At 43.0% G+C, this 14,127-nt stretch overlaps 1 protein-coding gene across 1 annotated transcript in view; it reads left to right on the forward strand.

Moving 5' to 3' along the window:
- Positions 1-14,127, forward strand: part of LOC141073844 (uncharacterized) — a 74,061-nt gene that overhangs the window by 21,445 nt on the left and 38,489 nt on the right. The window lies entirely within an intron of this gene.

Raw genomic sequence — 14,127 nt, forward strand, 5'->3', positions numbered from 1 at the left:
AAGATATGGAGGGCACCATCAAGTAATAAGACTAATTAGAAGGGATCCAACCACAGTATGTCTAACTACATGTAGATCACATAAAAGACACAAAGAAGACATACACCAAATGCAGGGATCACCATAGAAAAATTATCAATTTTATTGCATAGGATACACAAGACACCAAAAATTCAATTAAAAACATTTAAAATAGACAGAGGTTATTGAACATAACCAATACATCTGGGAGCAGTAACAAGCCCTACAAAGCTCATCACCCATTTATATATATATAATATGGGGTCGCCCTGCTGGATTTGGCTGCTGTGCACACATTGGTAAGCTGTCTGCTTTACTTTTGGTATCACCAATTATGGCCACTATGAGATGTTTTATGGACATGGCTTGCCAATTTTTGCCGCTAGCACATTGCCATTCTACCTTGTATCCTGCCCTTATTTTCAGCACATGATGCATTTCTGCCTGCTGATAGTTTTGGTTGTGGGAACTCTTTGTGTCATTGTTTAACACGTTCTCATGGCAATTTTTGTGCGATTGGCTTTGATGCACAGGATTATACCTCAGTCTCTCCTTTAATGTTGTCCTGTTTGCGTCTTTTGTATTTGTTGCCACTGTGCTATTTATATGGTAATCATTGATGTTACTGTCGAATAAAATTTATACTTTTATAATGACTTTTTTGAATCCATTACTCCCTTTTTTTCGCCTTTTTTTATATATAATATGTGCAGCAAGTCCACATAACGAACCATGTGGACTTTTAACCATGGGGTTAAAAAAAAAAAAAAAAAAAATTATTTGTCAAATAAATCAGATATGAACCTCCCTTCCCATATACTTTACCACCCAGGACAGCAGGCTGATAGAATTATGACGGACATGCTCACTGAATACAAATGACCATTATAAATGAATAGGTGCGAGAGGATCAGGTATTGCTCCCATAACCCGACGCGTGTCGTTACAATAGTGACTTCATCAGGGGCACAATAAGGTGCCCCTGCTGTCCTGGGTGGTAAAGTATATGGGAAGGGAGGTTCATATCTGATTTATTTGACAAATAATTTTTTTTTTTTTTTTTTTTAACCCCATGGTTCTGTTCTACTTACTAAGCACGGGTTATTATAGTGGTTTATACCACAGTTTATTACACTGGACTAATATTTGATGCCACAATATTCTACCTTTTTGTGTCTATGATGATTCTATTGTGCTTTTTTTATATTTTTGATCCCCCCATATATATCTTTAAAAATCTGCACTCAGGATTTGGTTTTTTGATATACCTAAATTTGTGCATATAGTAACATTATGTATTCAGATGTCCTTGTTTAGGGCTGAGTATATTATATTTGTAAAATCTGCATTCAGGACATGTTTCTGGATGCTCTGAAATTGATGCATCTATTCACATTATACATCTAGGACTGTCTGTATAGGGCTGAGTGTGGTATACACATTATATTCGTTACGTGGACTTGCTGCACATATTATATATACAGTGGGGCAAAAAAGTATTTAGTCAGTCAGCAATAGTGCAAGTTCCACCACTTAAAAAGATGAGAGGCGTCTGTAATTTACATCATAGGTAGACCTCAACTATGGGAGACAAACTGAGAAAAAAAAATCCAGAAAATCACATTGTCTGTTTTTTTTCCCTTTTATTTGCATATTATGGTGGAAAATAAGTATTTGGTCAGAAACAAAATTTCATCTCAATACTTTGTAATATATCCTTTGTTGGCAATGACAGAGGTCAAACGTTTTCTGTAAGTCTTCACAAGGTTGCCACACACTGTTGTTGGTATGTTGGCCCATTCCTCCATGCAGAGCTCCTCTAGAGCAGTGATGTTTTTGGCTTTTCGCTTGGCAACACGGACTTTCAACTCCCTCCAAAGGTTTTCTATAGGGTTGAGATCTGGAGACTGGCTAGGCCACTCCAGGACCTTGAAATTCTTCTTACGAAGCCACACCTTCGTTGCCCTGGCGGTGTGCTTTGGATCATTGTCATGTTGAAAGACCCAGCCACGTTTCATATTCAATGCCCTTGCTGATGGAAGGAGGTTTGCACTCAAAATCTCACGATACATGGCCCCATTCATTCTTTCATGTACCCGGATCAGTCGTCCTGGCCCCTTTGCAGAGAAACAGCCCCAAAGCATGATGTTTCCACCACCATGCTTTACAGTAGGTATGGTGTTTGATGGATGCAACTCAGTATTCTTTTTCCTCCAAACACGACAAGTTGTGTTTCTACCAAACAGTTCCAGTTTGGTTTCATCAGACCATAGGACATTCTCCCAAAACTCCTCTGGATCATCCAAATGCTCTCTAGCAAACTTCAGACGGGCCCGGACATGTACAGGCTTAAGCAGTGGGACACATCTGGCACTGCAGGATCTGAGTCCATGGTGGCGTAGTGTGTTACTTATGGTAGGCCTTGTTACATTGGTCCCAGCTCTCTGCAGTTCATTCACTAGGTCCCCCCGCGTGGTTCTGGGATTTTTGCTCACCGTTCTTGTGATCATTCTGACCCCACGGGGTGGGATTTTGCGTGGAGCACCAGATCGAGGGAGATTATCAGTGGTCTTGTATGTCTTCCATTTTCTAATTATTGCTCCCACAGTTGATTTCTTCACTCCAAGCTGGTTGGCTATTGCAGATTCAGTCTTCCCAGCCTGGTGCAGGGCTACAATTTTGTTTCTGGTGTCCTTTGACAGCTCTTTGGTCTTCACCATAGTGGAGTTTGGAGTCAGACTGTTTGAGGGTGTGCACAGGTGTCTTTTTATACTGATAACAAGTTTAAACAGGTGCCATTACTACAGGTAATGAGTGGAGGAAAGAGGAGACTCTTAAAGAAGAAGTTACAGGTCTGTGAGAGCCAGAAATCTTGATTGCTTGTTTCTGACCAAATACTTATTTTCCACCATAATATGCAAATAAAATGAAAAAAAAACAGACAATGTGATTTTCTGGATTTTTTTTTCTCAGTTTGTCTCCCATAGTTGAGGTCTACCTATGATGTAAATTACAGACGCCTCTCATCTTTTTAAGTGGTGGAACTTGCACTATTGCTGACTGACTAAATACTTTTTTGCCCCACTGTATATAATTGGGTGATGAGCTTTGTAGGGCTTGTTACTGCTCCCAGATTTATTGGTTAAGTTCAATAACCTCTGTCTATTTTAAATGTTTTTAATTGAATTTTTGGTGTCTTGTGTATTCTATGCAATAAAATTGATAATAATTTTTCTATGGTGATCCCTGCATTTGGTGTATGTCTTCTTTGTGTCTTTTTTGTGATCTCCAATCACTGGTCACAGCAGCGATGCATTGGCCCCCGCTGAGGTCAGTGAGAGGCTGAAGTGCTCCCAGTTATAAGGTGAGTATGTCTTATTATTTTATCATACGCCGGACCATAGTTTTTCCAATCCATAACATATAATAATTTAACTCCGGATCCCTTTATATTTATTTGACTCAAACCAGAATTCAGGATAAGGATTAGGGTGTGTGCACAAGCTGCGGATTCTGCTGTGGATCCGCAGCGGTTTTGGCCCTGCGGGTCCGCAGCAGTTTCTGCTGCGTTGTACAGTACCCTTTTAGTCTATGGAAAATGAAATCCGCAGTGCACACTGCGCGGAATTTTCCACGCAGATTTGCTGTGGTTTCAAATCCGCAGAAAGAATTGACATGTCAATTCTTTCTGCGGATTCCACTGCGGTTTGCCACCTGCTCCATTGTAGAGGTGTGAAACCGCAGGGCAAAACCGCAGACCAGTCCGCAGATAAACCACAGGTCTTTTGACCTGCGGATTTTGCAAAATCCGTGCGGATAAATCCGCAGCAGAATCCGCAGCGTGTGCACACACCCTAAGAAGACTGAAGACTATGGAAATGGTTTAGGCCTATTGATTTAAGATGAGACACATGAAATAGTAGAGAATCTGTAAAGATGCAGCTTGTAGCCCATGGGATTGTTCTGATTGATGTTTTGAGTAGATTCAGCCATTGTCTCCAGACTGAAACTGATTTCCTCATTCAACTTTTTTGCATCGATCGTGAGGAAAATAAATCTAACTGAACCCGCAATAATACACAGGACACACCCCAGGACCTTGCTTCAGGCTCTGTACCTGTATCAGAAGCGATTTGCAATGGTTGATGCAGATGAAGATGTGCTTAAATAACTGAGGACAGACTGGTGGCTGCAGGAAGATCGGACAGAAAAAGTAAACCACTTTGAAAAAAAACAGTCCACAATCAGTCAAATAACTGTACAGTAAAATAAGCTGGGTACTTCTGTTATACAGTCCATCGGGAACAGACAAAGGTAGTAACAAGGCAGCATGACACCACAAAGTCCCTGTCACGGGGACACTGTTTATGATCACTTGGCAGAACTTAAGAGGGCTACTTTGAACAGGGTTGTAGCTAGTTAACTGCTGTACAAGGATTGGGACTTACACATGTACCCCTAGACTGGGCCCACGGAGCCACTTGCTGTTCTATGGTACAAGCTGGCCGGAAGAATTGTCAGGTAGCCGGCTCAGAACCATGAGATACGGGTAGATATAAAATCTTCAGGAAGGAGAAACGTCAGTAAAAAAGGCTGAACTCAAAAACAGGAATATCCAAGAAGTCAGGATCTGTGATACACAACCAGAGCCATTTAGGTTAGAATTAGGGATGAGTAAACACTAAAATGCTCAGGTGCTTGACTCGAGAAACAAGTATAATGGAAGTCAATGGGAAACTCGAGCATTTTTCCGGTAGACCCAACCAGGAGATCTGGGGGAAGTAAAATCACTGAAATGAATTTAAAAAGTGCTCAAATGGAATGAGAACAGCACAAGAAAGACGCCTGGACACATTTCTGACTCCCAGGTAGCTGCTGGGAACAATAGTATTAGAGTATTATTGGACTTTTACGGACTGACAATAAAACATACCAAACTGAAGATAAATCGGATTTTACAGGAAAAATGTTAGAAAACATTGCTTCCTGCATAGTGACTTGTATATACAGCAAAATTAAAAAGAGAGAAAAACCGCCTCTGCCACCCCTTAGGCTGTGTTCACACACAGAATTCTTGCTATGGTTTTGCACTTTCTCATTGCTTTCAATGGTGAAAAAATCCAGCAAAAATGCTGAAAGAATTGACATGCTCCTTTTTTCAAAAATACAGCAGTTTTCCATTTCAGTCAGGAAAAATAAAGAATCCTATCAATCTCACCGCAGCTCAGCCCGGCTAGGAACAGAGCCCAGTGACCGGAGGTATCCTCTATGATGTCACCCCCGGTCACTGACGCTGCATTCACAGCAGCTAATTCACCAGTGGTTTTCAGCCTGGACGGTCGCATCTTGGCACCGTCCAGGTTGAATACTAATCATCCCCCAGACTTGGATTACGGCGTGGGACAGAACGACAGACAGGTATGGTATATTGTTGTTTTTTTTATTTTAGTTTTATTACAGGAGAACGAGGGCTTCTGTGGAATAGGCATTTTGTGAGTATAACTGTCACGCTAAAAACCAAAAAGAGGAAAAGAATCATGCAAAAAAATAGGATCACCACGCAGTATCAATAGGTACAAACTAAGAGCAAATTTTATTAATGACAAGCCAAAAAACAGCACACATTTAAAAACATTTAAAACATCCAAAAGATCATAAATGGACTCTCCAAAAGATGACAGAATATAACATAATAGATTTTAATATATCAGTAGACCGCAAATGCTGAAAGTGCACAGAGAAAATTTTTTGGCTTGTCATTAATAAAATTTGCTCTTAGTTTGTACCTATTGATACTGTGTGGTGATCCTATTTTTTTGCATGATTCTTTTCCTCTTTTTGATTTCTATATATGTCATGCAAGAGATCCCCCAGTGAATATAGACTCTAATTATTACTGTTGTGATAGTGGCCGCTTGCTCTTTTTATATAAAAAATATATAACTGTCACGCTCGCGCCTTGGCTGAATGGCGCGAGCCGGGGGGGTGTGGCCCCACTGTGCCACAAACCAGACTACCTTGGAAGGGGCATGACTACGACAGCTACCTTGGTCTTCGCTGGAGCCTCTGATGGTGAAGTCAGGCTTGTGCGGCAGATAGCTGTCGGGTGCCACTCCAGGGGGGTGTCTGGCTGTGGCTGCTGATCCCACTCGGGGACAAGTAACTTGGACAGGTGTGACTAACAGGCAGACTGAGACACAGGGCAAGCAGACATGGCTGAGACACAGGGCAAGCAGGCACGGCTTGGTACACTGGCAGGCAGGCACGGCGTGGAGACACAGGGCATGCAGGCACGGCTTGGAGACAGGGCAAGCAGGCACGGCTTGGAGACACAGGGCAAGCAGGCATGGCTTGGAGACACAGGGCAAGCAGGCACGGCTTGGAGACACAGGGCAAGCAGGCACGGCTTGGACACACAGAGCAAGCAGGAGTGGTATATGAGGGAACAGGTAGAGACCTGTTCACACAGCGAGTACCAGTACTGATACAGGCAGGAAGGAGTGGAATATGAAGGAACAGGTTTGGACCAGTTCACACAAGGAGATGCAGGTATGGATACAGGCAGGAAGGAGTGGAGTATGAAGGAACAGTCTTGGACCTGTTCACACAGGAGGTGCAGGTATGGATACAGGCAGGAAGGAGTGGAATATGAATGAATAGGTTTGGACCTGTTCACACAGGAGGTGCAGGTATGGATACAGGCAGGAGTGCGGAGTAGGCGGAGCCGCAGGAGTGTGGAGTAGGCGGAGCCGCAGGAGTGCGGAGTAAGCTGAACCACAAGGTCTGCGGAGAGAAGCTGCAGCAAGAGGTTCTGCAGCGGCAGCAGGAGCAGAACAAAGCTGAACCACAAGGTCTGGAGAGAAGCTGCAGCAAGAGGTTCTGCAGCAGCAGGAGAGGAGCAGGCAGAGCTGTAAGGGTGCAGTGGCACAGACAGAGCTGCAAGGGTGCAGCAGCACAGAAAGAGCTGCAAGTAGAGATGAGCGACTTTGCCTTTTTTCGGGTCGAGTCGGGTTTCATGAAACCCGACTTTCGCAAAAGTCGGGTCGAACGAAATCGGCCAACTATAGGGAAAAGTCGGGGGTCTGACTGAAACATGAAACCCAATGTAAGTCAATGGAGAATAAAAGTCGGCAGTGAGAGGACAGGAAACACACCTACAGTGTCCATTTTAATGCCAAAAACATCAATTCTTATTCCTTAAGCTTGGCAACCTTAATTTACTTTATAATAATAGTTAGGCATTGAAAACTGGGGGTTATTTGGCTAAAGTTGTGGGAGGGTAGGTCTGGCTCCAGATTTTCGTGGGCCCTGGGCCAAAGAGTGTCACTGGGCTCCTTTAACACATGCCACAATTCATGATCTTCTGATACGGCAGAGAATTAGCGGTATAGTACAATGAAAAATACTTCACTTCTTACATCTCATGACTGATATCCATTTTAAATTCTCCAACAGCTCCAAAAACAGACAGTATATTCCTCCGTACAGTATTATGGGCACCGCATAGTGCGCCATACAGAGTAATGAGGCCCATATATTTCTCCATACAGAATCATTGGTCTCATATAATGTTCGATACAGTATATGATGAGCTCCACATAATGCTACAGTATATGTTGGTTCCCATGGATGAAGCTCCACTGTCTTATGGGCCCAAATAATGCTCCATATATAATGGGCCCCATATCTAATGCTCCAGTGTATTATGGGCCCTGTAAATGCAGCTCCACTGACTGATGTCCACCTTTGGAATGCTCCAGTGTATGTTGAGCCTCAGATATCATTCTCCAGAGTATCGTGCTCCCCAAAAACTGCTCCCAACCTTTAAAACAATTAAATAAGTCTCCTCACTAGGGAATCCCTGTACTAGTCTGGACTCCTCGTCGTCCCCATCTTCCCTCTCTCTGCACTTGGACTGTTTAGGCAGCGGGCATACAGACGTGATGTCATCGCGCTCTTTGACCAGCATGTCACTGTCAGGAAATGCGGAAGACGTCAACGCGGAGGAGCAAGGAGAGGTAAGTATTTCAACTTTGTAAGTGCTGTGATCCTTACCAAGCATGGGGGGCACACTCGTTGGTGACGGCACTGGCACAGGGCCCCTCATAGTACGGCGGTGTGTCTGATGGCGGGTGTGCCGAACCTGCACTTTCATCTGCATCTTTCTCTTTGTCACCGTGTAAGCTGGTATAGTATGTGGGAAGGGTAACCTGAGTTTCATCAGGGTCAGATTCTGGCTGTGTAGAGTGTGAGGGGAATGTAGTGTTCGGGGTCAATATTCCAGCAGAATCATCTAGCATTGGCTGGGCATCTGTGCACTTGTGGTGCCCCAAGGAGTACGTTCGCCACAGTGGCATTACCTTCCTCCTAGGGAGTGTGATGCAATGCTTGTGAGCAACGAAGGATCTCTCTAGCAGGTAAACCGATCGGGCAGCGATATTCCTACGAGTCACGACCCTCCAAACAGCGTCCATGAAGGCAAAGTGTTTATTTTCCGGGGACAGTATGGTTGCAAAGCTGAACCTTAAAGGAATGTCCAGAAGGGCACCACCAGGAGTGGAGCCTGCAGCTTAATTTGACTCAACACGGGCAACCTCATCCATCCAGCCACAGAAAAGATGCACACATTGCAAGCTTATTTCCGTTAACGAACGAGACTCCGTCATGCCCCCGCGGTCCGCGTCCAGCTTACTAGAGGGACACGCTGTAATGTATAATAATTAGATCTGTCTCTTTAAGCAAGCCAGACTTATGGGACTTGGGGGGTGGAGACAAGAGGGATGAGAAGGGAAGTTTCAGTTTCACTTCTGTGTAGCATGGGAATGCAACTGTTATGCTGTGTGCTGGAGGACGAAGAATTAAACATATCTAAAGTTTAATACCTTGAATTCTTCATAACGTGTGGATATTACAACTGGCGACGAGGATGGGATATAATCACCTACTGCTGTGAGTACGGACTCTATTTTACCACTTCACACGCCAGCACCACTGAGAGACTCTATCATGGCTGACTACTTGCACACATTCCCACAATTTGATATGACTGATGTCATTAATCTCTCCCATAACTGGAGAAAATGGCTAAACAGATTTGAGAATTTCCTAGAAGCCATGGACATAAAGGAGGAGAAAAGAAAGAGAGCTTTGCTCCTGCATTGTGCAGGCACAGGAGTCTATGACATATACAGTACGTTACCTGCAGCAGAAACAGACACATACAGCAACTGCACTAAAGCTCTCACTGGCTACTTCAACCCCAAACAGAACATCAGATATGAAAGATATAAATTCAGGATTGCCAAGCAGCTTCCAGAAGAGTCCATAGACACTTATGTCACACGGCTGAAAGAGTTAGCACATGGATGTGCCTTTACAGATGTAGATGATGAAATCCTAACTCAAATAAGTGTCACCTGCTCGTCTAATAACCTAAGGCGTAAGGCTCTGCAGCAGGATATCTCTCTACATGATTTGCTCAAAATGGCCCGTGCTATAGAAATAGCAGATCATCAGGCTACCATAATGGAGAATGGGGATAAATTACATGTGCATAATCTCAAACAGAAAAATTTACCAGACAAACAAGCCCAGAAACAGAAGAAATGTTATAGATGTGGACAGGATTTCCCTCACCACCAGAACAAATGTCCAGCTATGGGACAAACCTGCAGTAAATGTGGAAAAGGGAATCATTTTGCAGCTGTTTGCAAATCAGCGCACTACAAGCCTCCGCTGCCTATGACAAAATCTGCAGATGTAAAAGTGATAAATCAGGACACAGAAGAAATGTCTGCAACTGAGAACTATGTGTTCACTACCTCTGTCACTGGTTCAGTACAGTCTCCCTGTGTTACACTCTCAATCTGCAACACTGACATTACCTTTACAATAGATACAGGCGCTTCAGTGGATATCATAGATGGCACTACATATGAACAATTGAAAACAAGGCCAGTCTTACAACAAGTGCAGACTAAAATCTTTCCTTATGGATCTAAAGCACCTCTAGCTATAATGGGACAATTTGATGCTGAAATTAGATATAAAGAAAACAGGCAGAAAACCACTTTCCACACATTACAAGGATCGGGAGGCTGTCTTCTCAGCTATCACACTGCCTTGGAGCTAGGGCTCATCCAGATTATTCATACCATAACTGACCCTGCGGATATGGATGTACAAACTATGGTGAACAGCTTTCCCTCCCTATTTAATGGTTTGGGAAAACTAAAGGACTCTCAAGTACACCTTCATGTGGATGACAATGTTCGTCCAGTAGCCCAGCCTCACAAGCGTATTCCATTTCACCTGAGACAGAAGGTAGAAAAGGAACTCCAATTGCTCATGGATGAGGACGTTATTGAAACTGTTACTGGTCCCACTCCGTGGGTCTCTCCACTTGTGGTAGTTCCAAAACCAAAGACTCCTGATCAAGTGAGACTGTGTGTTGACATGCGCCTGCCCAACACCGCTATCCAGAGGGAAAGACATATCTCACCTACGATTGATGACATTATTCATTTATTAAATGGAGCCACCGTCTTCTCAAAGCTCGACCTCAATAAGGGATATCATCAATTAGAACTGAGTCCAGAGTCCCGATACTTGACCACATTTTCCACCCATGTGGGCCTCAGAAGATACAAAAGATTGACTTTTGGAGTCTTCTCAGCAGCAGAAATTTTTCAGGATGCAATAAGGAGTGTCATTCAACACATCCCAAATGCCTTTAATTACAGTGATGACATATTGGTTTTTGGTAAAACTCAAGCTGAGCATAATCGTGCTCTATATGCTATCTTCGAATGTCTGCTTTCTGCTGGACTCACTTTAAACAAAGAAAAGTGCGAGTTTGACAAGGGTTCATTAGAATTCTATGGTCACATCTTCTCGGCAAAAGGAGTACAACCCGACCCCAAGAAAGTGGAAGCTATCAGAACAGCCTCAATTCCACAGGATGCCAGTGAAGTGCGTTCTTTCCTTGGAATGGCAAGTTACTGTGCTAGATATATTCCGAATTTTTCAACAATCAGCAATCCACTACGGGAACTTACAAAACAAAGTTGTATTTTTCAATGGTCTCAAGACTGTCAGGCCTCTTTTGAAACAATTAAAAATAAACTCTGCTCGACAACCACTATGGCTTATTTTGATCCAGCTCTTCGAACTGAACTGATTGTGGACGCCAGTCCCGTGGGACTGGGTGCTATTCTAGCGCAGTACAAGGATAACAATCAAAATCCTCACATCATTTCTTATGCAAGTAAGAGCTTAACAAACACTGAAAGAAAATATTCTCAACCTGAAAAAGAAAGCTTGGCAGTTGTCTGGGGATGTGAACACTTTCACTTATTTCTCTATGGAGCTCCCTTCACCATTGTCACAGATCATCAAGCACTTCTTACAATTTTTGGAAATCCCAGAGCTAAAATGCCTGCACGAATTGAACGATGGGGCCTACGTCTACAGGACTACAACTATAAAATTGTTCACAAACCTGGAAAATACAGCAATCCGGCTGATTATCTTTCAAGACATCCTACTAATGATGATATACCTGTGCATTCCTCCATTGAATAATACCTACGTTTTGTTACAGATCATGCCGTGCCAAAAACACTTTCTCTTGATCAATTTATAAATGAAACAACAAAAGACAAGACACTCTGTGCCCTAATACAAATCATCCAAAATCGAAGGTGGCATGAAATTCAAAAGGAAAAATTTCCTGATTCTGAGATTGATCTGAAAGAGTTAAAACTATTCTCAAACGTACGTGAGGAATTATCAGTCACTGAAGAACACCTCATTCTTCGAGGTACCAAACTAGTTGTACCTAAGACTTTGCGTAACTTAGTCATACAGATAGCACATGAAGGTCATTTAGGAATTGTTGGCACAAAGAAGTTACTCAGAGAAAAAGTGTGGTTCCCAAATATGGATCACTTGGTGGAAGAAAAGATTAGACGCTGTTCTACTTGTCAATTAATCACTCCATCATCAACCTTAGAGCCATTACAAATGTCTCCGTTACCCACTGCTGTCTGGGAGGAAGTGGCAGTCGATATATATGGACCATTGCCAAATGGCCAATACATTCTCGTAACAATTGATGAATATTCTCGATACCCTGTCATTTCATTTATCTCTTCAACATCTGCTAATAATGTTATACCAGAGCTGGACGACATTTTCTCGGCATATGGTATTCCAAGAGTGGTCAAAACAGACAATGGACCTCCATTCAATGGACATGTGTTTACACAATTTTCTGAATACTTGGGATTCAATCACAGGAAAATCACACCTTGCTGGCCGCAAGCCAATGGAATTGTGGAACATTTTATGCGCACTCTGGGGAAACGTATCAAGGCAGCGAGTCTGGAGCACATCCCACTGAAACAGTCATTATACAAATTCATGCGTAATTACCGCAATACGCCACACTCCGCTACTAATGCTGCTCCAGCTCATTTAATGTTCAGCAGAACCCTGCGTATATGTCTCCCTGATGTGACCAGCCATCCCCGACCGAGTGACTCCTCAGTGAGATCCACAGATTTCTCCAACAAACAAGCCATGAAACGTTATGCAGACAGAAGGCGAAGGACACAGTCAAGTGCCATCGAAAGAGGGGATGTCGTGGTGGTACGTCAAAGACCAACCAACAAGACCTCACCTGTATATGGTCCTGCAAAATATTATGTTACTAAAAGGAAAGGCAGCATGATCACAGCTGAACGAGATGGACACTCCATAACGCGAAATTCTTCATATTTTAAAGTCATACCGCAGAATGATGACAATGAACTCTCTTTGGTGGAAGATTTGGTATCCGATGGTGGAGAGGACCAACAAGAGGTAGCTGGTCCATCAATAATGAACCCTCTCAATGAGCCCAGACGTTATCCTACACGAGAGAGAAGAGCTCCATCGAGGCTTATTGAAGAAGTGTAATTACAGTTTTGTTTTGTTTTTTTTTTGTTTGTTTCTCTGGTTTTGGAATTGAACAAATAAGACAAAACGGACATATGATTTCTTTGGACGTTTTCATGTTGTTGCATTTATCAGTAATATGGGTTATTTATAAAAAAAAAAAAAAAAAAAAAAAAAAGGGGATGATGTAATGTATAATAATTAGATCTGTCTCTTTAAGCAAGCCAGACTTATGGGACTTGGGGGGTGGAGACAAGAGGGATGAGAAGGGAAGTTTCAGTTTCACTTCTGTGTAGCATGGGAATGCAACTGTTATGCTGTGTGCTGGAGGACGAAGAATAAAACATATCTAAAGTTTAATACCTTGAATTCTTCATAACGTGTGGATATTACACACGCGAGGCTCTGGCACGCGAGATCGGCCAACAACAGGTGTGTCATGCCCTTACATGTCCGTGGCTGCATGCGCGCTACACTGAAAGGACCAGCGTGTGTCGCTTACAGGTGCAGATAACCCGCTGAACACCGTTAGTGATGGGGATCTGGGATTACAATTCTTCCCTGCGAACGAGGATTTCCCAGTAAGTGCAGGTCAACCGGAATTCCAGAAAAAAGGAAAAAATTAAGTGTCAAACCACAGGTGCTGTAGCTTGCTTAACAGCTGGGCTCTTCTGCTGAGTAGCACACAGTTCTTACCTAAACAGGCAGCATAGCTTTGTTCACGGGTGGCCAACTCTGCTGAGTAGCATACACAGTTACTAGACCCAAAGTATTAAGTGGTGTAAATGCAGTCAAAAACTGGTTCTTTTATAAACAGGCGGCATAGCACGGTTCACGTGTGGGCTCCTCTGCAGAGTAGCAGACACAGTTACTAGGCCAAAAAGGATTTTCATGACAATAGGTGCTAAAAAATTCTTAGAAGCACACACGGTGTAGCTCCTTCACAGGTGTACTACACCGCTGGCTTCCAGACACCGCTACTATGCCCTGAAACTGTCTATTATCTTTGAAAACCATTATTAATGTGAAAATAAAGTTATGCGTTTGTTTAATGAAACTTTCTCGAACGGAAACTCAAACAGCCGAATTGTAATCAAAGTTTTGTAGTTCGACGAACGGATCTAACACCGCCCAAAACAGCTAGAATTTGAACGTTGCTAACAGTTC

The sequence above is a fragment of the Dendrobates tinctorius genome, unplaced genomic scaffold (assembly GCF_039654945.1).
Source record: "Dendrobates tinctorius isolate UK_male_01 unplaced genomic scaffold, ASM3965494v1 ptg000014l, whole genome shotgun sequence".
NCBI classification, from domain to species: domain Eukaryota; kingdom Metazoa; phylum Chordata; class Amphibia; order Anura; family Dendrobatidae; genus Dendrobates; species Dendrobates tinctorius.